The sequence below is a fragment of the Triturus cristatus genome, chromosome 1_2, assembly GCF_964204655.1.
Source record: "Triturus cristatus chromosome 1_2, aTriCri1.1, whole genome shotgun sequence".
Lineage (NCBI taxonomy): Eukaryota > Metazoa > Chordata > Amphibia > Caudata > Salamandridae > Triturus > Triturus cristatus.
Genome location: NC_140580.1, coordinates 125,496,077 through 125,522,451, shown reverse-complemented (window position 1 = coordinate 125,522,451; position 26,375 = coordinate 125,496,077). Strand labels below are relative to the sequence as shown.

The 26,375-nt window shown below is 52.9% G+C and overlaps 1 pseudogene across 1 annotated transcript in view; it reads right to left on the bottom strand.

The window, feature by feature from the left end:
- LOC146866936 (lysine-specific demethylase 5B-like) overlaps nucleotides 1–26,375 on the bottom strand; it is a 504,610-nt pseudogene that overhangs the window by 434,167 nt on the left and 44,068 nt on the right. The window contains exon 2 of the transcript XR_014960847.1: nucleotides 26,180–26,304. The product of XR_014960847.1 is annotated as a lysine-specific demethylase 5B-like (transcript). The remainder of the gene's footprint in view (nucleotides 1–26,179; nucleotides 26,305–26,375) is intronic.

Genomic DNA, 26,375 nt, shown 5'->3' with positions numbered 1-26,375 from the left:
TGAAGTTGGTCCCCCTGTCAGACACCACCTCTAGAGGGAATCCTACTCGTGAGAAAATTCCCATCAGTGCCCGTCCCACCACGGGGGCCGTCACTGTCCTCAGAGGGATGGCTTCAGGGTACCGGGTGGCATGGTCCACGAAGACCAAGATAAACCTGTTGCCCATGGCTGTCTTGGGGTCCAGCGGCCCCACAATGTCAATCCCCACCCGCTGGAATGGGGTACTGACCACAGGGAAAGGTTGGAGTGGAGCTCTCAGCTTCCTTCCACTCTTGCCACTTGCCTGGCAAGTCTGGCATGTCCTGCAGTGAGTGTCAGAAATCCTGCGCATTTGGGGCCAATAAAAGTGGGTGACAAGCCTTTCAAAGGTCTTGTCCTGCCCCAAATGTCCTGCTAACGGCACGTCGTGAGCCAGCCCCAGTAGGAAGGCTCTGAACTTCTGGGGTACCACCAGCGCACGGGCTGACCCAGGTTCAGCAACCTTAGGCTCTGAGTATAGGAGGTCGTTCTCCCAGTAGATCAAGTGAGTTCCGGACTGATCACCATTGGCCTGGGCTGCAGCCTGCTGCCGCATACCCTCTAGAGAGGGGCACTCTTTCTGCTCCCTGCAGAATTCCTCCCTGGTGGGGCCTCCTTCTTGCTGCCAATGGGTCAGCTCAGGCAGGTCCCCCAGTTCGGCTATCTGTTCCCCGGTAGGCTCCAGGGCATCCCCCTCAAGGTCTGCTTCCTCCTGGGCCGTGGGAACTTCAGGAGCCGGATTCCCGTGCCTCCCTTGCCCTCTCTCTAAGGCCGGTTCCTGGGCCTCTCCCTCAGGCTCCAGGGTTCCTTCAACACCCCTACCGGCTGCCATCAACCGGGTGGTCACGCACGCCCAATCAGGCAAGCCCACCATCCGCAGGTGAGTTGTCTTCTCCACCTTCTCCCAAGGGGAGCTCTCCAAATCGTTACCTAGGAGACAATCAACAGGCATGGCCTCTCTCACAGCCACTTGCAGAGTACCAGAGACCCCCCCCCACTCAAAGGGAACCTGAGCCATTGGACACTGACTCTCTGTGTTGTCGGCGTTGACAACACGGCAGAATGCGTGTGGGACAACCTGCTCTTGAGACACCAGGTGTTGCTTGACAGCAGTCACACTGGCTCCCGTATCTCTAAGAGCCCCCACCCTCTTGCCATTTATGGTCACCCACTGCCCATACTTTTGAGTATTGGGGGGCAGCTGGGCCTCAGCGACCATCTCACTGTCTCCTAATGAGACTAGGGTCATCTGTACGGGATCCCCCGCCCCTTGGACATCTATCTCCCTCCCCAAGGCTACACTATTCACCTGCTTGGGGGGTGGAGCACCAGAGGGTGCTGGTTTACCATACAGGGGGCACTTGGGATCCACGGAAATGTGCCCCAGGTTGTTACACTTGTAACATCTGAGGGGCCCTCTTTGAACAGGGTTACCTGTCGGGGCCCCGGTCTGCTTCGGGGGTGGGGGTGGCTGAGAACCTTTCCCTTGGTTCCCTGGGGAATTACTTTGGGGCCCTCTGTAGAACTCCCTCTGTTTACCCTTGTCCCCCCCACTCTTCTGCTGGGGACCCTGAACACCTTTGGCGGGGCCTCCCACGGGACCCTTGTGGACCCTGGTGCTGATCCAGCGGTCCGCCTCCTCAGCAAGCTTCCTCGGGTTGGACAGCTTGCTATCGATCAGGTGCTGGCGTAGCTCAGGAAAACAATTATCCGACAAGTGCTCCCATGCAATTAAATCAAACGGCCCTTGGTAATCATTCACTTTGCTACCCTTCACCCAACCATACAGCGCTCTGCAAAAAAAGGTCACATATTCTACATAAGTGGTACCAGGTTTCTTGGTGCAATCCCTAAATCTCTGTCTGTACAATTCAGGAGTTAACCCATACCTTGTCATAAGAGCCTCCTTCATGTGTGGATAGGATGTGTGGACATCAGAGGGGAGGTCTAGCAGTGTGTCCCGCCCCTTACTCAGGAACCTTCCCCACAACCCCGCTCCCCAATCCTTCTCAGGGACCCGGTGGGAGGACATGGCTACTTCATAGGCCCTGAACCACTGCCCAATATCATCCTGCTTATAATATTCTTTGACTACATCTTTAGGAATGTGCACCCTTGACTCCACCAGAGGGTGAGTTGTCTAAACTCCTGGCCTTGAGATCCAACTCCCTCATTTTTACCTCATGCTCCATGGCCAGTTTCTGCCTTTCCATCTCCATTTGCAGTTTTGCCATCTCCACCTCATGTGCTCGTGCAGCACTCCTGTCGGCCATCTCCTCGGGCGACAGGCCTCTGCTAGGCTCAAAAACACCTTCTGGGGGTATCACCTCCCGTGCATTCTCGGGGAACTTTGATTCGTGCCAGGCTCTCAGCGTTTTTACGTACTGATCCTTGGTGCTTAGTCCACTTTGCTTGATTCTGTATTTGGAGAGATATCCCTTCAGGACATCATTTGTGCACTTCCTCAGTGCCTCGGGCTCCCAATCGATGTCATCCACTCCAGAGAATACAGAGGATGCTCCGCCTCCATTGACTGAGCTAGGCATGGTTTCTTAAGGTGGAGATTCTTCTTTAGCAACAACTGTCAATCAATCTGTGGCTGCGTTATAGGTCTGCTCTATGTGGTGATCAATAATTCACTGTATGTAAATCATAAATGCAAATTCGAAAAATCCCACCGCTGCCACCAATGTTAGAATGGGGAACCTCTGGTTGGCACAGTGTTGGACAGGCCTCACAGACGGCTTGCTCCCTCCCCGCTCGACGGGGCCCGAACCCCGGCCCACCAGGCATATCCCCGCAACAAGCACCTGTACCCCGTCTCCCGACGGACCCTCTGCCCTCGGACCCCTACTCATCACGGGGTCCGGCCCCACCGGCTTCCCGGCCGGGTCAAGCCGCCATCTTGGGCCCTGCACCACGTGGCCGCATGGCCTCCCCTCGACCCTAACCCCGGGCCTGGCCGGCCCCGACATCCCGGCACCACCATCCACCCAGGAGGTGAGCGGACCACTTGGCAGGTCAATGGGAGAACGAAGTGTCAAGGGCTCTCCCCCGCCAGGTGCCGATCGCTCCCAGCTCCCCCAGGCACTGGCTCCACCCCCTGCTGGGTGTCTGGACACCTTCATCCCGGACCCTCCGACCTCCAAGTGCGAGGGTCCGGACATCAAAGGGCACCAGCCCTATAACTGAGGCAGCTCCGGAGCAGGAAGGCAGTTGTATCCTGGAGTCGAGAGACACCGAGTGAACTCAACCCTGACGGTCTACTGGCGCTGCCGTAGCCCGCTCTTGTGAACCATCGTCCTGCCTGCTGGCGCTGCCGCGGCCTTCTGCAACCTTCACCTTCCTGGGACCTGCTGGCGCTGCCGCGGCCCGTTGTAACGACCATCCTCACCGGGACCTGCTGGCGCTGCCGCGGTCTTCTGCAACAGTCATCCTCCGGGGACCTGCTGGCGCTGCCGCGGCCCGTTGTAACGACCATCCTCACCGGGACCTGCTGGCGCTGCCGCGGACCGTATATCTTCCGGGGACCTGCTGGCGCTGCCGCGGCCCGTTGTATCGGCCATCCACACCGGGACCTGCTGGCGCTGCCGCGGCCCATACCACCTAACCACCAAGCTCGAGGATTGTGAGCTCATCATCACCTCATCCGAACTACCTGATTGGTAAATAGACTGTCCCGCTACCCCCTTCCCTACCTTGTGAGACTCTAATCGAGGGGACCCCTGAGTCCAGACCTCCTTGTACCATTTAACCGTACCTTAAATAAGTGCTTATAAAGAACACTGAACCTTATCCGTGTGTGGTATCTGTCTGTGGGGGGGAAGTTACTTGTCTGTACGATCGCTGGAGACGGCTCTCCCCGGAGACCTCTCCTCCTGACCCCGGCCGACCCTCCCGGTCCATCTACCTTTTCTAACATTGGTGGCCAGCGGCGCGATCCGAATCAACGCGTAATCGTACAGATAGTAGCTCACCCCACGACAAAGCACGATGTCGACCAAAGATAGCAGCTCCACCGAGAAGTTCCAAATGGAGAAATTAGAAGAATACAACCACCGCGAACTGAGACAATTTTGCATAGAACTTGGCATTGCTACCACCGGCCTGAGTACCAAGGATGATCTAAAGCGCGCTCTTGAGTCATGGACAGAAACTGGGGTCACAGGACCCTCCGACCAAAACAGCGTCACACCAGACCAAAACAGCATCACACCAGAGGGGAACGCCACGGCTCCCGAGGAGCGGGGAACGGGCCTCTCACAGGAGGAGATACGAGAAAGAGACAGAGTCAGATTACACGAATTAGAGATGGCACGACTCAAGATGGATGGGGAACTTAAGTTAGCTGAACAGAAAATCAACCTCGAGCATATGCGGCTTCGAGAGGAACGAGAAGAAAAGCAGAGACAAAGAGAGCTGGAAGAGAAAAAAATAACGCTCGAGCACGAGCGCCGACTGGCGGAAATAGAACTGCGCAAACAGAATAAGGAACTGGGGGTGCCTGAGCGACCACACACCCCGGGGCCTATTGAGAAAAAAGTTCACATCCCCAAGGATGTGGTCCGCGAGTATGTCCGAGAAGACGACATACAACAATGGTTTAAAGCCTATGAGATCGCAATGACCTCCCACCGGATCGACCGGAGTGATTGGGGAGCTGGACTTTGGGGGAGATTCATCAACGAGGGTCGCGATGCCCTGCTGCAGCTCCCCGATCACCAAATGTCGTCCTACGACCACATGAAGGCTGCCCTCCTCACCCGCTACGGCCTCACGCCCGAGATGTACCGCCAGAGGTTCAGAGATTGCACCCGGATCCCAGGTACAACTTGGGTGGAATACGTGAACTATTTCAGCCGGGCCTTCGAGGGTTGGATCAAGGGAAATCAGGTCACCACCTACGAACAACTCTTCAACCTTATGGTATGGGAGCACCTATCAAACAACTGTTTCGTCGAGCTCAGGCAGCACCTACTCGACAGTAAGCTGACTGACCCCCGGCAGCTCGCCGCCGAAGCCGACCGGTGGGAAAGCACCCGAGTGGGCCGGAAAGGGCCACACGACCAGAACAGAAGCAACCAAGGCCAGCACCGTCCTCGGGGAGGAGGAGGGGGCCAGGGGCGAGGGAGAGACGCCTTACCGGCAACACCCGTGGCCAGCACCCCACCTCCGGCCGGCCGGGGCAACCCCCCGTTGCGGCCTGGGTACCGAGCCAACGTCACGTGCCACCGGTGCCAGCGACTAGGCCACTACGCCAACGATCCGAACTGCCCGCTAAACCAACCACCCAAGCCCCGCCAGGTAGCTGCCGCTGCCCTGGGGGAAGAGCAATCATCAGAGGGACCCGAGGAGTATGAGCCGGACCAGCAAGGGTGGGAACCGGCCGCCATGGTCCTGGCATGCTTAGGGGGAAGGGACATGGTTCCGCGGGCTCCCCTACCCGCCAACACCAGAAAATATGGTCAGTGGGTGACCATTAATGGACAGAGAGCCGAGGCCTTGCGTGACACCGGCGCCAGCGTGACGGCCGTCCGCTGTCACCTGGTGAAGCCCGAGCAGATCCTGCCGAACATTCTCTGCCCCGTCCGCTCGGCAGATAACTCTGAGAGCATGTGTAAGATGGCCTGCGTCCCGTTTGAATGGGGAGGGGTCTCCGGCCTACTGAAGGTGACGGTCCGGGACGATGCCCCCGTGGACTGCCTCCTGGGGAATGACCTCGAGAGTTCCCCGTGGGCCACCGTCGAGAGAAGAGAGCACTTGGGGATGCTGGGCCTCCCGGACTGGGCCTGCATAACCACCCGATCCATGGCCGCCCGTGCCGCCCCCCGATCAGAAGAAACCGAATGGCCAGCACCTCCGCCCCCGGTTGCCCCCGCAGAGGACAACGGCGAGTCCGACCTCCCGGACCCGACTACCGAGGAAGACGCGCAACACCAGGACCTTCCGGATCTGGCTCAGTGGCGGCAAGAAGGGGGGCCCACCCAAGAACAGTTCCGCCAGGAACAAAAGCCCTGTCCCTCCCTCGAGGGACTCCGCCAACAAGCCAGCACCCAAACCGCCGGGGACACCACAGGAACCCACTGGGTCTACTGGGATAACGACCTGCTCTACAGCGAGCAAAGAATCGCCGAGCTGGGGGCCGGTCGAGTTCTGGTGGTACCGCTCCGCTTCCGAGACTTTCTGCTCGACCTAGCCCACGATGTCCCCCTGGCTGGACACCTGGGCCAGGACAAAACGTACAGTCGCCTGGTGACCCACTTTTTTTGGCCGAAAATGAGGAATGACGTCCTGAACCACTGCCGATCGTGCCCCACATGCCAAGCCAGCGGGAAGAGTGGCCGGAAGTTGAAGGCCCCTCTACAACCCTTCCCGGTGGTCACCACCCCGTTCGAGAGGGTGGGGATAGACATTGTGGGGCCTCTGGACCCCCGCACGGCACAAGGACACAGGTTCATCTTGGTACTAGTGGACCATGCCACCCGCTACCCCGAGGCGGTGCCTCTACGGACAGTGACCGCTCCCGTGGTTGGCCGGGCCCTGATGGGGATCTTCTCCCGGGTAGGCTTCCCCCGAGAAGTCGTCAGCGACCGAGGCACGAATTTCATATCAAAGTACATGAAGTCCCTCTGGCAACAATGCGGGGTCACCTACAGATTCACGACCCCCTATCACCCCCAAGGGAACGGACTAGTGGAGCGTTTTAACCGCACTCTCAAAGGGATGATTGGGGGATTGGAAGAACCTCTCCGTCGCCAGTGGGATGTACTGCTCCCGTGCCTCCTCTTCGCCTACCGGGAAGTGCCCCAGAAGTCCCTGGGTTTTAGCCCCTTTGAACTCCTATACGGACACCCTGTGCGAGGGCCCCTCAGCCTAGTCAAGGAAGGTTGGGAGATGGCCCCCCTAACGACCCCTCCAGACGTCTTCAAATACATCCTGGCCTTACGAAACCAGACCCGGCGCTTCAGGGAGAGGGCCAAGGCGAACCTCGAGGCCAGCCAGGAGGACATGAGGAGGTGGTATGATCACAATGCCTCCTCCGTTGAATTCGAGCCTGGGCAGCAAGTATGGGTGATGTCCCCCACCGAACCATGTGCCCTGCAAGATAAGTGGACGGGGCCCTTCAAAGTGGTCGAGCGCAAAAGCCCCGTCACTTACCTCATCGACATGGGGTCCTCCCGGAACCCCCTTCGGGTCCTCCACACCAACCGGCTCAAACCGCACTTTGTGCGCTCCGAACTAAGCCTCTTGATGGCTACAGACAGTGGCACAGAAGAAGACTCCGAGCCCCTCCCGGACCTCCTGAAGACTCAGGAGAAGGACGGCTCCGTGGACGGGGTCCGGCTCTCGGACGCCCTCACTTCAGAGCAACGCCAGGACTGCCGGAACCTCCTGCTGCAGTTCGCTGCCCTGTTCTCCCTCACCCCCGGGGTCACCCCCTGGTGTTTGCACGACGTAGACACCGGGGACAGTCCCCCTGTCCGGCACCGGGCCTACCGCGTACCAGATCGGGTACGGGCCTGCATACAGGAGGAAGTGGCCAAGATGCTCACGATCGGGGTCATCGAGCCCTCGGACAGTCCCTGGGCCAGTCCGGTCGTATTAGTTCCCAAGGCCGCTGCCCCCGGCTCCGCCCCTGAACTGAGATTCTGCGTCGACTACCGGGGCTTGAACGCTGTCACCCGGACCGACGCTCATCCCATCCCCCGAGCAGACGAGCTGATCGACCGGCTGGGGGCCGCCCGCTACCTTAGTATCTTCGACCTAACGGCGGGCTACTGGCAGATCGGCCTCACACCCAGGGCTCAGGAACGGTCAGCCTTCTCTACCCCCGATGGCCACTATCAATTTAAGGTCATGCCCTTTGGCATGAAGAATGCCCCCGCCACGTTCCAACGCCTTGTGAACCAGGTCTTGGCAGGGCTTGAAGAATTCAGCGCTGCCTACCTGGACGATATCGCTGTATACAGCCGCCACTGGTCCGACCACCTCCGTCACCTCCAAGAGGTCCTGCAAGCCCTCCAGCGGGCCGGCCTCACCATTAAGGCCGGCAAGTGCCAGCTTGGCCAAGGGTCTGTGACCTACCTTGGGCACCAAGTGGGGAGCGGGCTGGTGGCCCCACTACAACTTAAGATTGCTGCCATCCAGTCCTGGCAGCCCCCCGTCACCCAGACCGAGGTCCGAGCCTTCTTGGGGCTCACCGGCTACTACCGGCGGTTCGTGAAGGACTACGGCAGCATCGTGGGGCCCCTCACGGGTCTCACATCCAAGAACCAGCCGAAGCGGGTCAACTGGACTCCTGATTGTCAAGCGGCCTTCGAGGAGCTGAAGGCCGCCCTGTGCACCGCCCCGGTGCTCCAGGCCCCCGATTACAGTCGGGAATTTGTGGTGCAAACCGACGCCTCCGACCACGGCATCGGGGCCGTCCTCTCTCAGCTGAACCCCGAAGGTCATGACCAGCCGGTGGCCTTCATCAGCCGACGTCTCCTGGCCCGAGAACAGCGTTGGAGCACCATCGAGAGGGAGGCATTTGCAGTAGTGTGGGCCCTCAAAAAGCTCCGACCCTATCTCTTCGGTACCCACTTCCGGGTACCAACCGACCATCGACCCCTGCAATGGCTGATGCAGATGCGGGGGGAGAACCCAAAACTCTTGCGCTGGTCCATTTCCCTGCAGGGAATGGACTTCACCGTGGAGCACCGACCAGGCCAAGACCACGCCAACGCAGATGGCCTGTCCCGCTTTTTCCGCCTCGACGAAGAGAGTCCCCAAGGAGATGGGTGACTCTCCCCGCCTTCAGCTGGGGGGGACGCATGTTGGACAGGCCTCACAGACGGCTTGCTCCCTCCCCGCTCGACGGGGCCCGAACCCCGGCCCACCTGGCATATCCCCGCAACAAGCACCTGTACCCCGTCTCCCGACGGACCCTCTGCCCTCGGACCCCTACTCATCACGGGGTCCGGCCCCACCGGCTTCCCGGCCGGGTCAAGCCGCCATCTTGGGCCCTGCACCACGTGGCCGCATGGCCTCCCCTCGACCCTAACCCCGGGCCTGGCCGGCCCCGACATCCCGGCACCACCATCCACCCAGGAGGTGAGCGGACCACTTGGCAGGTCAATGGGAGAACGAAGTGTCAAGGGCTCTCCCCCGCCAGGTGCCGATCGCTCCCAGCTCCCCCAGGCACTGGCTCCACCCCCTGCTGGGTGTCTGGACACCTTCATCCCGGACCCTCCGACCTCCAAGTGCGAGGGTCCGGACATCAAAGGGCACCAGCCCTATAACTGAGGCAGCTCCGGAGCAGGAAGGCAGTTGTATCCTGGAGTCGAGAGACACCGAGTGAACTCAACCCTGACGGTCTACTGGCGCTGCCGTAGCCCGCTCTTGTGAACCATCGTCCTGCCTGCTGGCGCTGCCGCGGCCTTCTGCAACCTTCACCTTCCTGGGACCTGCTGGCGCTGCCGCGGCCCGTTGTAACGACCATCCTCACCGGGACCTGCTGGCGCTGCCGCGGTCTTCTGCAACAGTCATCCTCCGGGGACCTGCTGGCGCTGCCGCGGCCCGTTGTAACGACCATCCTCACCGGGACCTGCTGGCGCTGCCGCGGACCGTATATCTTCCGGGGACCTGCTGGCGCTGCCGCGGCCCGTTGTATCGGCCATCCACACCGGGACCTGCTGGCGCTGCCGCGGCCCATACCACCTAACCACCAAGCTCGAGGATTGTGAGCTCATCATCACCTCATCCGAACTACCTGATTGGTAAATAGACTGTCCCGCTACCCCCTTCCCTACCTTGTGAGACTCTAATCGAGGGGACCCCTGAGTCCAGACCTCCTTGTACCATTTAACCGTACCTTAAATAAGTGCTTATAAAGAACACTGAACCTTATCCGTGTGTGGTATCTGTCTGTGGGGGGGAAGTTACTTGTCTGTACGATCGCTGGAGACGGCTCTCCCCGGAGACCTCTCCTCCTGACCCCGGCCGACCCTCCCGGTCCATCTACCTTTTCTAACACACAGGTAGGTACTTGTGACAAGCAGTGGTCCCTTCTTCTATTCAGGGCGAGAGAATTACCCCTTCAGAACAACCCCTGCTCACCCTATAGGTAGTGTGGCGCGAGCAGTCCGAGCTAAACTTCAGGGCGCTAGTCAGTTAAGCATTTATGATCACACACAGTAAACCACAACGATCCCCCACAAATGGACACCAGGCGTAAGTTGTATCAAAAATACGGATGCTTTATATAAAAGATTCTTGGTTACGCAGGCATGTACAAGACCATCAATAACGGTTGCGAAATGGAAGCCACAAGATGATAATTAGGCACAGTTCTTTTCTTTGGTAACTTATTCGATCACAAGCGCTTCGCAGGGCTCGGTTGAGTCGGTCCAGTCACGATGATGCGCAGTGCACCCAGGATACAGTGATACGGGGAAATCAGAACGTTGCGGACCCCGAGTCCGATAGAGAGTTCACTGTACCTGGGAACGTGCGAGGTGCTTGGACGAGTCGTCAGGGGAGATGCAGGTTCTGCACCTCGCGGGTCTCCGGATCAAGAATTCAGCGGGCGGCTCTCGGTAGACAGGTGCGGCCCAGGGCCTCCGACACGGACTGTGCGGGAGGTCACTGCGGAGGGCGGCACGGTCAGACTCAGGCTGGGAGGTGAAGCGAGGCGGCCGGATACGTTACGACGTACGGGCGGCCATCCGAGGCTTGATTTCACTTCCCAAGTAGAAATCCGGCGGGAGGGCGAGAGGGCACCAGGCACGCTCCAGTGGCAGGCAGGTGACAGGGAAGCGGGGCGGCCAGCCTCGATGGGTCCAGAGCGACTCAGGTAGAGCGGGGCTCTCGGCGAGGGGAGGCGGCCAGGCTTCTGGGTGTCACGGCCCTAGGAGGGGTGGCAAGGTGCGCAGAGCACTCCGGCGGGAGAAAGCACACGGCTCGAGTTCTCAGACGAGCGGAGACACGGTGAACCCACTGGTCCTGGGGTTCAGTTCAGGGGGCAAGCTCTTCTTCCAAGCCCTTGGAGATAGTTGAAGAACAAAGTGCAAAAGTCTCTTTCAGTCTTTTTCCTCTCCTTCCTCAGCAAGGCACCTACTGCAGGCCAGTCCCTCAGGTCAGGGAAAGTTACTCCTCCTTCAGCTTCTTCCAGGTCCTTCTAGTCGGGCAGAGTTCCTTCGTGGTTCAATCTGGATCTGATTTCTTAGGAGCCAGGCTCCTACTTTTATACAGTGATTCTTTTGTTCTTTAGCGCCAGGGGGCCTGGGCCTGGCTCAGTCCAGTTCTGGAGTACTTTGTTTTGGTGACTCTGCTGTTTCCTTTCAGCAGCAGGGCAGAGACATCAGCCGCTCCACAGGGGGGCGGAGCCGGCTTTGTGGTGGCAGAGCACAGGTCTATTCAAGAGTCAAGGTGTACTCCTCCCACCCATCCTGGTGTAATCTCTCTACCCACCACCTGGCAGCCAACCTGTCTCCTGGAATCCCCCCAGCCCTGCTCCTGTACTGTTGCTAGGCAGAACACACACCCCCAGCAGAGGCGGACTGAGATGGTCAGGCATGCAAAGGCTAACTTTCTAAAAGCAGCATTTGCAAACCCAGGATACTAAAATAACCTTTACTAAAAGATGTATTTTATTATCCCGAGTTTAGGCATACTAAACATGACTTTCTACCATGCTCTCTGAGTCCACTGGGGTCACAGCGTGAAGCGATCCCAGCAGCCCATTCTGGCCTACGGAGAGCAGGTAGCCTTCAATAGTGAAAAACGAAAATGGCTGTAATTCACTATTAAGACATGCCACACACATCAGGGCATGTCCTACCTTATGCCTACAATGTACCCTGCGCTTAGGCCTACCAGAGGGGTGACTAACATGTAGTTAAGGGAAGGTTTAGGGACTGGCAAGTGGGGACACTTGCTCAGTCAGCGCGACGGTACCAGACCGCGCGCAGGTTCTGCAGTGGCAGACCCTAGACACATTTTACCCCGCTGCTTCGGTGGGTGGCACAACCAGTGCTGCAAGCCCACTAGCAGCATTTGGATATACAAGCCCTTGGCACCCCTGGTGCACTCTACTAGGGACTGATAGTAAACCAAATAAACCAAACGTGGAAGTCAATTCACATAATACATTTTACCATAGGGAGCACTTGCACTGTGGCACTGGATGGCAGTGGCACAGTGCCCTGAGCAGCTAACACCAACACAAAACACATTGAGGCACAGACAAAAATGGAAGGGTGACCCACGCCAATGGTGCCAGGTCTAACATGGTGTCCTTTCATTTGGTATTCAAGGGATTATATATGGTATCACAGCTGGCTTCACATGCCATTCAGAGTTTAGCCTAAGACTGCTCTTGTCCATGCTACCACTAGGATAGCTGGTCTATAAGGTTGACTTTACAACCAATCACCATAAGGGTATTTGGACTGATATAAGGTGTACACTAGAACTAGTGACATCATACATCAGGCCAACTTCTCACATTGGTGAGCAGCGGTTGGGATCTGAGCTTGCTGTTGTAATACCATTGTAATCTTGAGATACTAAATTGAAAGATCACACAGATATTGTCTAGGTACATATAACATAGATTTTAATACTTAAGTCCTACTGGACTTAGTAGTTGTAGGTTGAAGGGAGTAACACACCCTGACTACAACTACCAGAGAGGTTTAGTAGAAACAACTAGTGTAGGTAGGTGCACACACCACACCCTCACTAGATCATGTCTCTGGGAGGAGATCAAGTAGATGCTCTCTCAGGAGGGTCAGGTCTGCAGAAGACCCCCTCTAGATATGATGCCCTAACATTCCAGGAGATGAGGCAATTGTGTACCTCCAGAGGAATAAAACAGGGTGCAAACCCTACCCTCCTTCAGTTAAGACAACTCCTAGAGGAGTATGATGCTCTTAAAGCCTTTCAGGCAGGTACCCTAGGTACAAAGGAGGGTCTACCCACCACAGATGAGTCAGATGGGACTTCAGATGAAGAGGTAGACAGCCAGGGCCAAGTAGGAAGACTTAGCCAGGCTAACCTAAGCTTACATGGGAGTTTGCATGGGGTCCCCCCATACAGACCCCCAAGTGGGCTTACACAGAGAAGCAGGAGGGACAGATCCCCTTCAAGGGAATCCATCCACTCCCATGTCTCTAGCATCTCTAGTGTTTCCTCTCACAGGGGAATGACTTCCCCTGAGAGAAAGGAACATGAAGCCAGAATGAGGGAAGCTAATCTGAGGATTCAGAGGGAAGAACTTGCCCTTGCCAAGGAAAAGCTTGCTCTGGCTAGAGAGCAAAAGTTAAGTGGGTCAGAACCCACTGGTGGCAGCAACATCCCTAAGGATAGAGACAGGCACTATGATAATAGAAACCTGAGCAAGATTGTCCCTCCCTACAAGTGTGGGGATGACATCCACAAATGGATAACTGCTTTGGAGAGAGCTTGCAAAGTACAGCAGGTACCCCAAAGTCAGTGGGCAGCTATCTTGTGGCTCTCCTTCTCTGAGAAAGGTAGAGACAAGCTCCTCACAGTTAGTGATGAGGATGCAGATAATTACACTGTCCTGAAGAGTGCTCTGATTGATGGGTTTGGCCTAACCACTGAACAATACAGGTTGTTGTTCAGGGATACCCAGAAGACACAGACTCAGGACTGGACTGACTTTGTAGATTGTGCCACTAAGGCTCTGGAAGGCTGGCTAATGGGAAGTAAGGTTAAGGACTATACAGGATTGTATAATTTGATCATGAGAGAACAAATCCTTAACAACTGTCAAAACCAGTTATTGCATCAACACCTGATTGATTCTGATCTGACTTCTCCCCAAGAATTGGGAAAGAAGGCAGATAGATGGGTGAGGACTAGAGTTAAGCAGAAAAACCAGAACCAGGGCGGTGATCAGAAAAAGGCAGACCAGAAGGGTAATGATCAGAAACAAAAAGACCAGAAGTCTTCACCAGGCCCCCAAAAGGCTCAGGGGGAGGGTGGTCCCAAAAAGGATAAAAAGAAAGAAGGCCAAAAGAAACCATGGTGCAACTATTGTAAGTCCAACTCACATTGGTTTAGTGAGTGCACCAAAAAGGATAAGCCCCCAGCCACCATTGCCCCTAAGGCAACTGTACCCCCTAGTTCAGCTGTAAGTGGTGGTTCCCAGCAAAAGGGTGTAGTAGGGTTAACCCTGGGAACTGAGGAGGATTCTGGCCTAGTCAGAATACCTACTCAGGCTGTTCTGATCTGTGATGGGGACTTAGCTTTGTCCTCTACTGTAGGCCCCAGTAACCTGGGCAAGTACAGACAGACTCCTTTTATCAACCAAAGAATGGCTCAGGCCTACAGGGACACTGGGGCTAGTGTCACAATGGTGACACCTGCTTTTGTGGACCCTGGACAGATCATGCTAGGTGAGAATTACCTAGTGACCAACGCTAGCAATGCCACTACCTCCCATAGTGTGGCTATTGTTAACTTCTCCTGGGGAGGGGTAACTGGCCTCAAGAAAGTTGTTGTTAGTTCAGACCTTCCTGTAGAGTGTTTACTGGGCAATGATCTTGAAACTTCAGTTTGGTCTGAAGTGGAGTATAGGACCCATGCAGAAATGCTGGGGATAGATGCACATGTCCTTGCTGTGACCAGGTCACAGGCCAAAAAGTGTACCACTAAACAAGTGCTGGATCCTGAAACTATGGACCAGTCACAACCCAAGAGAAAGAGCAGTAGGGTTAAGGCTGTGCCTTCCCCCCTGCCTCAGGTGGTGGATCAGCCCTCCCAGGAGGATGATTCTGAGAGCCCTGAAGGAACTGTCCTAGAAGAACTTGAACCTGATCAGGTTGAGTTTCTTGGGACAGAGGGACCTTCAAGGGCAGATCTGAGGCAGGCTCAATTAGACTGCCCCTCTCTTGAACCCCTCAGACAGCTGGCTGCTGCTGAGGCTGCAGGGAATGCTCAAGGTACCCATAGAGTGTATTGGGATGAAGGGCTACTGTATTCAGAGGCTAGAGACCCCAAGCCTGGTGCATCCAGGAGGTTGGTCATACCACTGAAGTTCAGAGGCTTCCTTCTTACCTTGGCCCATGATATTCCCCTTGCAGGACATTTAGGCCAGAACAAGACTTGGGACAGGCTTGTCCCTCACTTTCACTGGCCCCATATGTCAGAAGATACTAAGGAGTTTTGTCGCTCCTGTGTCACCTGCCAAGCCAGTGGCAAATCAGGTGGCACCACAAAAACCCCCCTCATACCACTACCTGTGGTGGGGGTCCCCTTTGAAAGAGTGGGCATAGATATTGTAGGACCAATGGACCCACAAACAGCATCTGGGCACAGATTCATACTGGTGATAGTGGACCATGCCACCAGGTATCCAGAAGCTATTCCACTGAGGACCACAACAGCTCCTGTTGTGGCAAGGGCCCTGCTTGGAGTATTCTCCAGAGTGGGCTTTCCAAAGGAGGTCATTTCTGACAGAGGTGCCAACTTCATGTCAGGATACTTGACTGCAATGTGGAAGGAGTGTGGTGTGAACTACAAGTTCACCACACCCTATCACCCACAGTGCAATGGGCTTGTTGAGAGATTCAACAAGACCCTAAAGGGAATGATAAAAGGTTTACCAGACAAGCTTAGGCGAAGATGGGACATCCTTTTACCCTGCCTTCTGTTTGCTTACAGAGAGGTCCCACAAAAGGGGGTTGGCTACAGCCCTTTTGAGCTTTTGTTTGGGCATCCTGTAAGAGGACCCCTGTGTTTGGTAAGGGAAGGGTGGGAGAGACCTCTCAGACAACCCAAACTGGACATAGTGGATTATGTACTTGGTCTCCGCTCCAGGATGGCAGAGTATATGAAGAAGGCTTCTAAAAACCTTGAGGCAAGCCAAGAACTCCAAAAAGCTTGGCATGACCAAAAGGCTGTACTGACTGTTTACCAGCCAGGACAGAAAGTGTGGGTGTTGGAGCCAGTGGCCCCAGCAGCACTCCAAGACAAATGGTCTGGACCCCACACTATTGTTGAGAAAAAGGGAGAAGTCACCTACTTGGTGGACCTTGGGACTCCCAGAAGCCCCCACAGGGTGCTTCATGTCAACAGATTGAAGGCATATGTTGACAGGGAAGACATGGGGCTACTCATGGCTACAGATGAGGGGCAGGAGGAAGAGAGTGACCCTCTCCCAGACCTGTTGACTCAGAACCCTGATGATGACTCAGTTGATGGTGTGGTCTTTTCTGACAGCCTCACTGTCCATCAGCAACAGGACTGCAGGCAAGTTCTGCAGTCCTACAGACATATGTTCTCTCTGACCCCAAGTCAGACAAACTGGTGCACCCATGAGGTGGACACTGGTGACAGTCTGCCTGTGAAGAGTAAAATCTACAGGCAACCTGACCATGTCAGGGACTGCATAAAAGTTGAGGTACAAAAGATGTTGGAGCTGGGAGTCATTGAACCTTCAGAGAGCCCTTGGGCTAGTCCTGTAGTCCTTGTGCCAAAACCTCACACCCAAGATGGTAAGAGAGAGATGAGGTTTTGCGTGGATTACAGAGGTCTCAATGCTGTCACTAGGACAGATGCCCACCCAATACCTAGGGCAGATGAGCTCATTGACAGACTGGCAGCTGCTAGGTTTTTGAGCACATTTGACCTGACAGCAGGCTACTGGCAAATCAGACTAGCTGAGAGTGCAAAGGCCAAAACTGCTTTCTCGACCCCAGGAGGACATTATCAATTTGTGGTAATGCCCTTTGGTTTGAAGAATGCACCTGCCACTTTCCAAAGGTTGGTGAATCAAGTCCTTACTGGGTTGGATGATTATTGTGCAGCTTATCTTGATGATATTGCGGTCTTTAGCTCCACCTGGGAGGATCACCTGGTCCACCTGAGGAATGTTTTAGAGGCCCTGCAAAAGGCAGGCCTCACTATCAAGGCCACTAAGTGCCAGATAGGGCAGAGCAAGGTTGTATACCTGGGCCACCTAGTTGGTGGGGGTCAGGTTCAACCACTGGAGAGCAAGATCCAGACCATAAAGGACTGGACTCCTCCAACTACCCAGACTCAGGTCAGAGCTTTCTTGGGCCTGACTGGGTACTACAGAAAGTTTGTTAAGAACTATGGGTCCATTGTGACACCACTTAATGACTTGACCTCCAAGAAGATGCCAAAGAAAGTTCAGTGGACAGTAAGCTGTCAAAACGCATTTGATGACCTGAAGCAGGCCATGTGCAGTGCACCTATTCTGAAAAGTCCAGACTACTCCAAAGAGTTCATTGTCCAGACAGATGCTTCTGAGTTAGGTGTGGGAGCTGTTCTTTCACAACTGAATGTAGATGGTCAAGACCAGCCCATTGCTTTTATAAGTAGAAGGCTGACCCCTAGAGAGAAACGTTGGTCAGCTATTGAGAGGGAGGCCTTTGCTGTAGTTTGGGCCCTGAAGAAGCTGAGGCCATACTTGTTTGGCACTCACTTCAAGATTCAGACAGACCAAAAGCCCCTCTTGTGGCTAAATCAGATGAAGGGTGAAAATCCCAAACTTCTTAGGTGGTCCATTTCCCTACAGGGGATGGACTTCACAGTGGAACATAGACCTGGGACTGACCATGCCAATGCAGATGGACTCTCCAGATATTTCCACTTAGAACATGAAGACTCAACTGGTCAAGGTTAGTTTAATGTCCCTAAGTTTGGGGGAGGTTGTGTAGGAGAGTAGGGTCTGCTTTCTATGTTCACCCCCACTTTTTGCTTTTGCTTTACTGGTTTTCGACTTAGATGTGGCTGTGGGCCTGCTAATCAGACCCACAGCCCTGCTGTTCTCTCTCTAAATTGATACTATGTACTTTAGGTGCATAACCCATTTGGATAGGATCACCTTATTGGTCCCTGTACAGTGTACCCTAGGTACCCAGGGCATAGGTGTACCCTAGGCCTACCAGGGGCTGCAGCATGTATTATGCCACCCCTGGCCTGGCCTTCCATTTTGACACAACTGGCTGATCACTCAGATGGGGCAAGGTCGTGTAATCACCCCTTGCTTAGGTGTAGTATTCCTATACCTAACTTACATATAGACACATGTGTACCTATCAGTCACTCCTATGGCAGGCCTTAACAATCCTGGAGGCAGAGTGCTTGGTAACATGTGAGATGGTGCTCTAGCATGAGCTGAGCCTGTCTGCAGCTTTCGGAACCATGTCCTTATAGCTGTTCTATGATATAGCCTACCATATACTCTTAAAGTGCCTTATAATCTTAAACGGTTATGGTAACTATGGTTTGGCTTTATCGAAACATGTCGTGTAAGGTGTCTAACACTGTGGAATAATACCCCCATACCATTTCTGGACATGAGGATATTATTCCCCCCTTCTAGAGGGAAAGACATGTTAAAATCATACTTCACTGTTAGTCTCTGACCAAAGCCTCAGCATCACAAAATGGATGCTGCTGCCACGACACAAGTCTGACCTCCTGCTGCTGGGAGTGATCCCAGCCAGGGAGGCCTGGACAATAGGTTTCCTGCTTGGGGAGGTGCTAGCACCTCCCCAGACAGCCTTTAGTGTATTGGGGCAGGGTGGGCTGAAAGGAATGAGACATGCCTGGGGCACACAAGGTGTTCCTTGCATAGTCCAGTTCAAACCGGCGCTGGGGCACTCCAGCCCAAGCTCTGGCGCGAAACTGGACAAAGGGAAGTGGGTGTAACCACCCCCTCCCAGGTCCCACCCATAAGGCGTGACCTAGCAGGTATCCCAGCCCCCCAGATTAGTATAAGAGTGGGAGTTGGGCCTCAAGACTTTAGATTATCCTGAACCTGCAACTTGAACAGAAACTCTGGACCTTCGACATTCGACGAAAGAAGAAGACTGAAGAATCTCCCTTGTGGCCAAGGAGTGGCTACCCTGTGCAAACAGGCACCATCAAGAGACTACCCTTTGCTTTGCTAAAGTTCTACGAGGGACCGACTGCAGAGCCCGACCAGAGCCTTGACTTCCAGACTTCTCCGACCCTGATCCACATCCACAGCAGAGCTGAGATCCGTGGAGGCGACGAGAGACGTGGGACCGGCTACCTGGGAAAAGTGGCTAGTATCTTCAAGCGCAGCTTCTGAGGCACCCTCGAAGTTGTGCACCGGGGATTGAGAAGCCCCAACCCCAAGCACCATCTGCACCGAAGACCAGCCCCCCACACTCCACGAGTCCTGCGTGGGGCCCTTCTGCATTTTTCTGCTTGCCGCGTCTGTCCGGTTGCTTGCCCGCTGGCTAGTGGCCTTTGTGATGACGCATCCTGTAATCTTCACCGCTGGTTTGGCTCCTCCAGACTGGCTCCTGCTTCTTTGAAAAGGAGAAGCACCTCAGACCTTCCTGGTCTGCACCAGAAGCAAGTCCTCCGTTCTTCGTGGGTTCCGCTTGCCAAGGCTTGGTGAGTCCTAGTCCAACTTCGACGCCGCCGACAGCAAGAGCCTTTGTGGGACAGCTCGCCTCCTGGTCCTGGTCGTCCTCGACGTTCCCTGGTCCTCGTGGCTGCAGCGACAAGCTTCACCTTCACCTGCAATCTTCACGACATCACCTGGTTCCTTCCTGGTTCCACGTGGTCACTGGCTAGTGACCTTGACTCTGTCCCTTCTGCTTGCAGGTCTCCTCTCTTCTTGATCCCAGCCTTGGGATCCACCGGACACTCTTCACTGACTGCCTGTCAGCAACTTTCCTTCAGGCATCCACAGAAGTCCACGACGAAACCCGACGCAAGTTCACACCTATGCACCCGCAGCCTGTGGGCTAGGTAACTTGGGTACTTCGGTGCTCACAAGGGTAGTAACTATCCTAGGGTCTAGTTTCCGAGTCTCGACTCTCTAGCTGCTTCAGAAGTGTCCTTAAACTGTTAATTGCTAACAACTACTATTTCTATCGACTTTTACGCATTACGCGTGAGTGTTTCCACTCTGCACCTGAATCCCGTGGGCCTCCCACTTCCTAACCTTTGGTAGTATAGTGTAGCCCCAGCGATTCCCTAGGCCTAGGCCTATCCTATTTCCGTGACAGTGGTCCTTATACCACTTACTTAGTATATGGTTTGCGTGGCCCCTAGGGCCTGACTGTATTACTTACCTGTGTGACTTAATGTATGCATAAATAAGACTGTGTTGTACTTACCTCTAATCTCATAAAGAGTGCTGAGGGTTTGACTAGAATAAATACACTTTATTTTATATATATATCTATTGTGGTGTCCTTTCATTTGGTATTCAAGGGATTATATATGGTATCACAGCTGGCTTCACATGCCATTCAGAGTTTAGCCTAAGACTGCTCTTGTCCATGCTACCACTAGGATAGCTGGTCCATAAGGTTGACTTTACAACCAATCACCATAAGGGTATTTGGACTGATATAAGGTGTACACTAGAACTAGTGACATCATACATCAGGCCAACTTCTCACACTGGCCACAAGAGATGCCGGGATGGAGCAGGAGCAGGTTCGAGGGTCGACAGGCCGGTAGGGCTGGGGCCATTGCAGTTGGTGTCTTCCTATTCTTAGCAGCTGCAGGGCAGGTCTTCTTTCTTCTTGCTCTTCTTTGTATTTCGGAATCTGGAATCTGGGGAAGGAAGGTTCAGGGTGCCCCTAAATACTGGATTTAGGGGCGTTACAGGTAGGTGAAGGGCAGGGACCAATGGGTCCCTGTCCTGGGGTAGGTACACCCCCTATCCTGCCTCTCTCCTGTGGGAGGGGGGGCAGTAGCCTAGTCCTGATTGGGCAGGGCTCCCCATCTTCAAGATGGCGAGAGCCCGGAGATGTGCTTCACCTCGCCTCCCCCACCTGAGGGGTGGGGTTGGCAGGCTGGCACATCCCCTGTCAATATTTGGGGTTTCCGGCCAAGCTTCCTGCCAGAGTGGGGGGTTGCAGTGGCCTGGGGAAGCTCACAGAGGCAGCATGCCTTTGAAGCTTCCCCCTGCCCATCCTGGGGGAGGAGATCTAGCACCTCGCCCAGGATGTGCATTGTTGCAGGCCCTGGAGAGCAGGGTTCTCCTACCCAGGGGTCCAGCAACATGTCTGCTGTGTGGCAGCCTAGGCAGCCTCTCAGACCACACGTGGATTGTAGGTTAGTTTTCAGGGGGCATCTCTAAGATGCCCTCTGGGGTGCTTGGTACATTAAATCCCACACTAGCATCAGTGCGAGTTTAATGTGCTGAGAAGTTTGATACCAAACTTCTCAGTCTTCAGTGTTGCCATTCTGGTGCTGTGGAGTTTGTGTTTGACGAGCTCTCAGCACCATGTACTCTTAAATGGCAGCACTGCACTTACAGTGCCCAGGAATGGACCTGGGTACTGTAGGGGCAGAGGGCTCCTGCTCCTGTGCCCACACCACTGGCATAGGGCACCCAGCTAGAGGGGTGGCTGATGTATGCCAGGGCAGTGTAGGTGGTGGGCATGGCACACAGGGATGTGTGCCATGTCGACTCTTTGTTTTGTCCTGTACCCAGACACTCAGCCTGCAAGGGCAGTATGTGTGTGTTAGGTTACAGGGCCTCTAAGGGTGGCACAATGAGTGCTGCAGCCCTTAGAGGCCTTCCCTGGTCACAAGGCCCTGGGTACCATTTCCCAGGGGCTGACATGTGGCCAGGGCTTGCCAATTTGGGTTTTAGGTTTTTAGGGAAGGAACATAGGCCCTGGGCACCTGATTGGCAGGAGTCCAGGGCACACTCAGTCAAAGTACATTCAGCAATTCAGCAAAAAGTAGGGGCATACCATGCAAGAAAGATGGCACTTTCTCACAACCCCTAACTTCCCAACTTAACTCTTGAAGTGGTGGTCGCACCCAGAAGACCTTCGTCCAAAAGCCTGCTGTCTCTTTACAAACCGGAGGTTCTTAATTGAAAACAACAGGGCGTACGACATAGAAACAGCACCTGGCCGCCCTAGTGTCGCTAAGGGTGCACCTTTGGTGCTAATTTGTTACCCCATTTGCCCTGAGCTAAAGTCCAGGAGCTTTGCTCCCACAACCCAGTGGCCTGCTTGCCAGCAGCCACCAACCGGATAACATTGGGCCTCAGCACTCTGCAACCGGTCGCCCTAGTGCCACTAAGGGTGAAACAAGAGTGCTTTGTTGACCCTGGGGGACCCAGAGTCTACCCTCAGAACCTCAACTCTCACTACCAAACACTTCCCTTAAAACCGATGACACTATGCGGTTGAACACTCGCCTGGCGCACCAGGACTTCCCGGGGAGCACGCATGCCCCCCCTGAGGGTGACACATAACTCATGTGTCATGTGACAGTCTGCCTGGCGCAGATCTCCCGACCCCTGTCCATCGGACAGTGCACGAAGATCCCCCAGGACAGAAGTGATGTCACCATGGTCATTCACTGGTGACGCAGCCCTTCTGGCTGGCCCCTGACCCACTGGTTCTTCCACTGGGGACTCTTTTCCCCTCTCACCCCTCACTCTGGACTTCTGCACCCTCCCAACTGGAGTGGCACTGCCAGACACCAGAACTGATGGAGGCCTGCTTACAGACCCTCCCAGTTCACCAGACACTAGGGGATCCCGCACAACGGGCAGCCCCTCAGGACAGACTAGGCTCCCCACCTGGTGTTCCCTTAAAGAACCATCCAGGCTCTGAGACGGAGGTTGGGCACTACCGGGACATAACCCATTCTCACTCCTTCCCCTTAAAGACAGGACGTGAGGCCCTACACCCCTCTCACTATTACAGGACCTAGCTGGGCTACTCTGAGCCACTTCCAACACACTGGGTTTGAAGATACCTGAACCACTCTTCTTGGGATCACTCCCCAATGCCTCTTCAGACCCTCTGGAATCCACCAAAAGGTCTGCCTCCAATGTGAGCTCCCTGGGGTGAGAGAAATCACTTTGCTTAGTGTTTGAGCATTATTCATTCTGAATATGCAATACATATGTATTATTTCTTACACCTATAACAATGCATTGAAGTTAATATCTCTAGAATATGTTAACTAAAAAGTATGCTGTCCTATGTATTTGGATTCCAATCAGATCTCAAGTGTTCTGATACATGGAGTTTCAGATGTACAAGAACCCTCGTCTGCTCAATGGTTGAGCAACATTTATTCTGAATGAAAAAAACACTAGATTACTAAAGGACAATGTTATATGCCATTATTCTCTACTCTAACCTTACCCCTCATTTTTGCTACACGGATTTTAATATAATTCTTTATGTGATTAGTCCTGACACTCCTCCCTGTGTTATTGCATAGGGTTAGCCCCCGAGATGATTCTTATTGATCAGAATGAAGCATTAATTACTCTTTATGCGTTCATTCTCACCGCTTCTTAACCCGTATTATTTACTCTGAAATGGCCGCCGCCATTACAGAAGTCCAGACTACACTTGCCAGTGAGCACACAGCGCGTGCGCCGCTCGGCATTGGCTTTTCGTGCACGCGCATCGGCGTCAGATATAATTGACTGCCGTCCGACCTCGTCTGGCTACAACCATTGCCAGCAACCCTTCGTCTTGCATATTAGGTAAATCATCACACCCTGTTACTTTGATGGATTATGCATTTTCAGCATATTGCCCCTCTAAACCATGACCCTCATAACTACTTTCATTTCCCTGACAAACATTGGTTCTATCCGGCACCGCGTTCCTTGCCTCACATTATTGAAGCGGGACAACAGCTACTATGCCAATAACTAATTAGTAAGGTGAGTTCTCCATCGATCCAATGATACTTTCTTTAATGCTCTAAAAAAACCTTTACTTCTAATTACAGGAATTTTCTCCTCACAATTGACCTTTCCTGATGGTTCCGTTTAATAAAGGACAGCGGGCCTCAAGTGGGTTATGAAGTGCTGCCCTCATTTGGGTCACTATTCACACTAAATTTTGGTGAGTACATAGTTGATTTAAATTCACTCATTTATAACCAGCAATTAGATACTGGGCTAATTCGGTTTCCTATCTGTAGGACCTACAGCTAACCCTGTTACTGTGAGCTACAGTGAAGCCATGCCTCTGCTTTCATTTCAAGGGTAAGCCATTCCATAGCGCACTATTACACCTATTCATATAAGCACCTCTTTAAGCATTTATGCCGGTGGTTAAATTTCCTTCCACCTTGTCATTGATAGGAACTAAGTGTCATTACCAGCTTTGAGAAGCACCCTGGAATATATTAAGAAGGATTTCTGCCTTTCAGGCACATTGATTGTGCTGCTCGGTAAACCTGTTTTACGTTCAAGCATTGGCCCACCGTTCCCACGTCCCCTTCATCAACACTAAAACCTTGTCCTATCTTTAGCCCCCAGAATCTCTGTCCTGAAGAGACCCCGTACCGCGAGGGGGTCGAAACTTCGTCGACTATTCAAAAGGGAGAGCCCCCAACAAATCATAGTTGTCCCTGAAGAATTGATTGCATTGGCTCCTCTTTTATCTACTAATAACCACCGCCACAAGTGCTCCAATATCACCATTGATATTTCACTAGTCTGGTTATGGTCACATCACTGGGGTTCACATATCACTTTCAAATGTGAAAAATGTATATGATGTAAATACACAGACAGTAAAAAATGTTATGCCTTTTTGTATGTTAAATATTGTTTTGCAAAATAAATAACACTCACTTCGGCTGACGTGAGGACTATTAAAAAAGAAATTTCTGTGAGCTTTAACGTTTTAACGTATTACCTTGTGAAATAATTGGTATACCTTATTGAGCTAAGGTTTCCTTCTTTACCTGTCTGTTCTGTTTGAGTCAAGCAGGATACATTAATTGCTGCAATAACTAATTGTTTTCTATGAAAAATGAGTTCCTTGTGAACATGGTCTCTGCTTACGGGCAATACCCAGTTCGCAAGGACATATGGGTCGCTCTTGTCTTTTGTGAGAAATGATTTTAATAATGTGGCAACCCCCTGACAAAGCCAGTAGGCTGGTCTTATTTAAAATATCACCCCTTTTATACTGTGATGTTACATGTGGTATAGGTGGGGAGTATTGTGATGATGAGGTTCAGGGGCCCACTAGGTGTGTAATGAGTTAGTAGGATGCCACCAAAGTTAATTCCATCTGTCTAATGTGCAGTTTTTTAATTTAATGTATAGCATTTATTAGCACTTTTCCTTTTTAAAAAAGGTACTGACTAGACAATAATGTATTGAGTGCTGTTGCATGCCAGCGAAGTGGGACTGCTAAAGCACACTAACTCCATTGAGTAGGTCTTGGACTGCTCTGCTTCACTACCCTGAAAACGTCAAGTGCTACAATGGAGTACTTCTTTTCCAGTAATAAGATAACTGCAATACGATTACTTGTGAAGGACTCTGTCGCAACTAATAACCCAAGTTCTTTCAGCACCTTAAAGGGAGGCTCAAATTATGTAAGGAATATTCAAATTTGAAATCGCTGAATCGGAGACAAAATGGGGCAGAGCCCTGAGGATTTCTCACACTAAGGTGTGGTAGAAAATCTAGTAGTTTGACTGTGAAGGAGTAGAGCTCACAGCCTATACACCCGATTGTTAAGTCTTTGCATCGTAAAAGAAAGCAGATAGGCTATTTGTGATCTACTGCTGATTTCAATGTTAATAAAGTGCTTTATTAGGTACTGCTAATAATGTCCAACAAGGATACCCTGCCTGACTAGTAATTTTCAAGCATGTGAATCTTGAAAGACAATGCTGGAAAAGAAAATAGCTATTTAATATCAGTGTTATTCTCCACCTATAGTATCTTTCATAGATTTCACATAATTCATTCCTTCCAGTCATCGATCTGGGACTCCCAGTTTAACAATGAGTAAAGTATGTGAATCTATGAAAGATACAATGCTGAAAAACTATTATTTATATTACAGAGCTTTACCAACAGTGTTATTTAATTTCCCTGTGCAGAGGAAGGCCATGTGGGCTGCCTTAGGCTTGCATTTGCCCTGTTGAATTGCTTCACTCCTCCACCCCAAGCCACGCCCACCCCAAATTCCTAGACTTGCCCAGGAAGGAGTGATTTATATGACACTAGTATTATTAACTTAGGTATTACTAACTACTGCTAGTTTGCTCCCAAGCGTATATTTGTGCAACTGAAACAGAGTATGTTTTCTTGCTCAGTTCTGCAGTTTCTCATTGTGTATTGTACTAATATAAAGATGCATACGATAAAAAGTGTAGTTTAGTAACTCACTTTTTTTATTGGCGCATTTCACTTCCAAAGCTTTTTTCACCACTGAAGCCCATTGATTGTAAGACTCTGCTCGCAGCTTTAATGAATTCATCATTGGGTAGAGGTCATCAACAGTATACTGATACCTGAAACAAATAAGATGCATACCGCTTAAAAACATCATACTGTTTGTGAACCTTTATTACAAAAACCACTT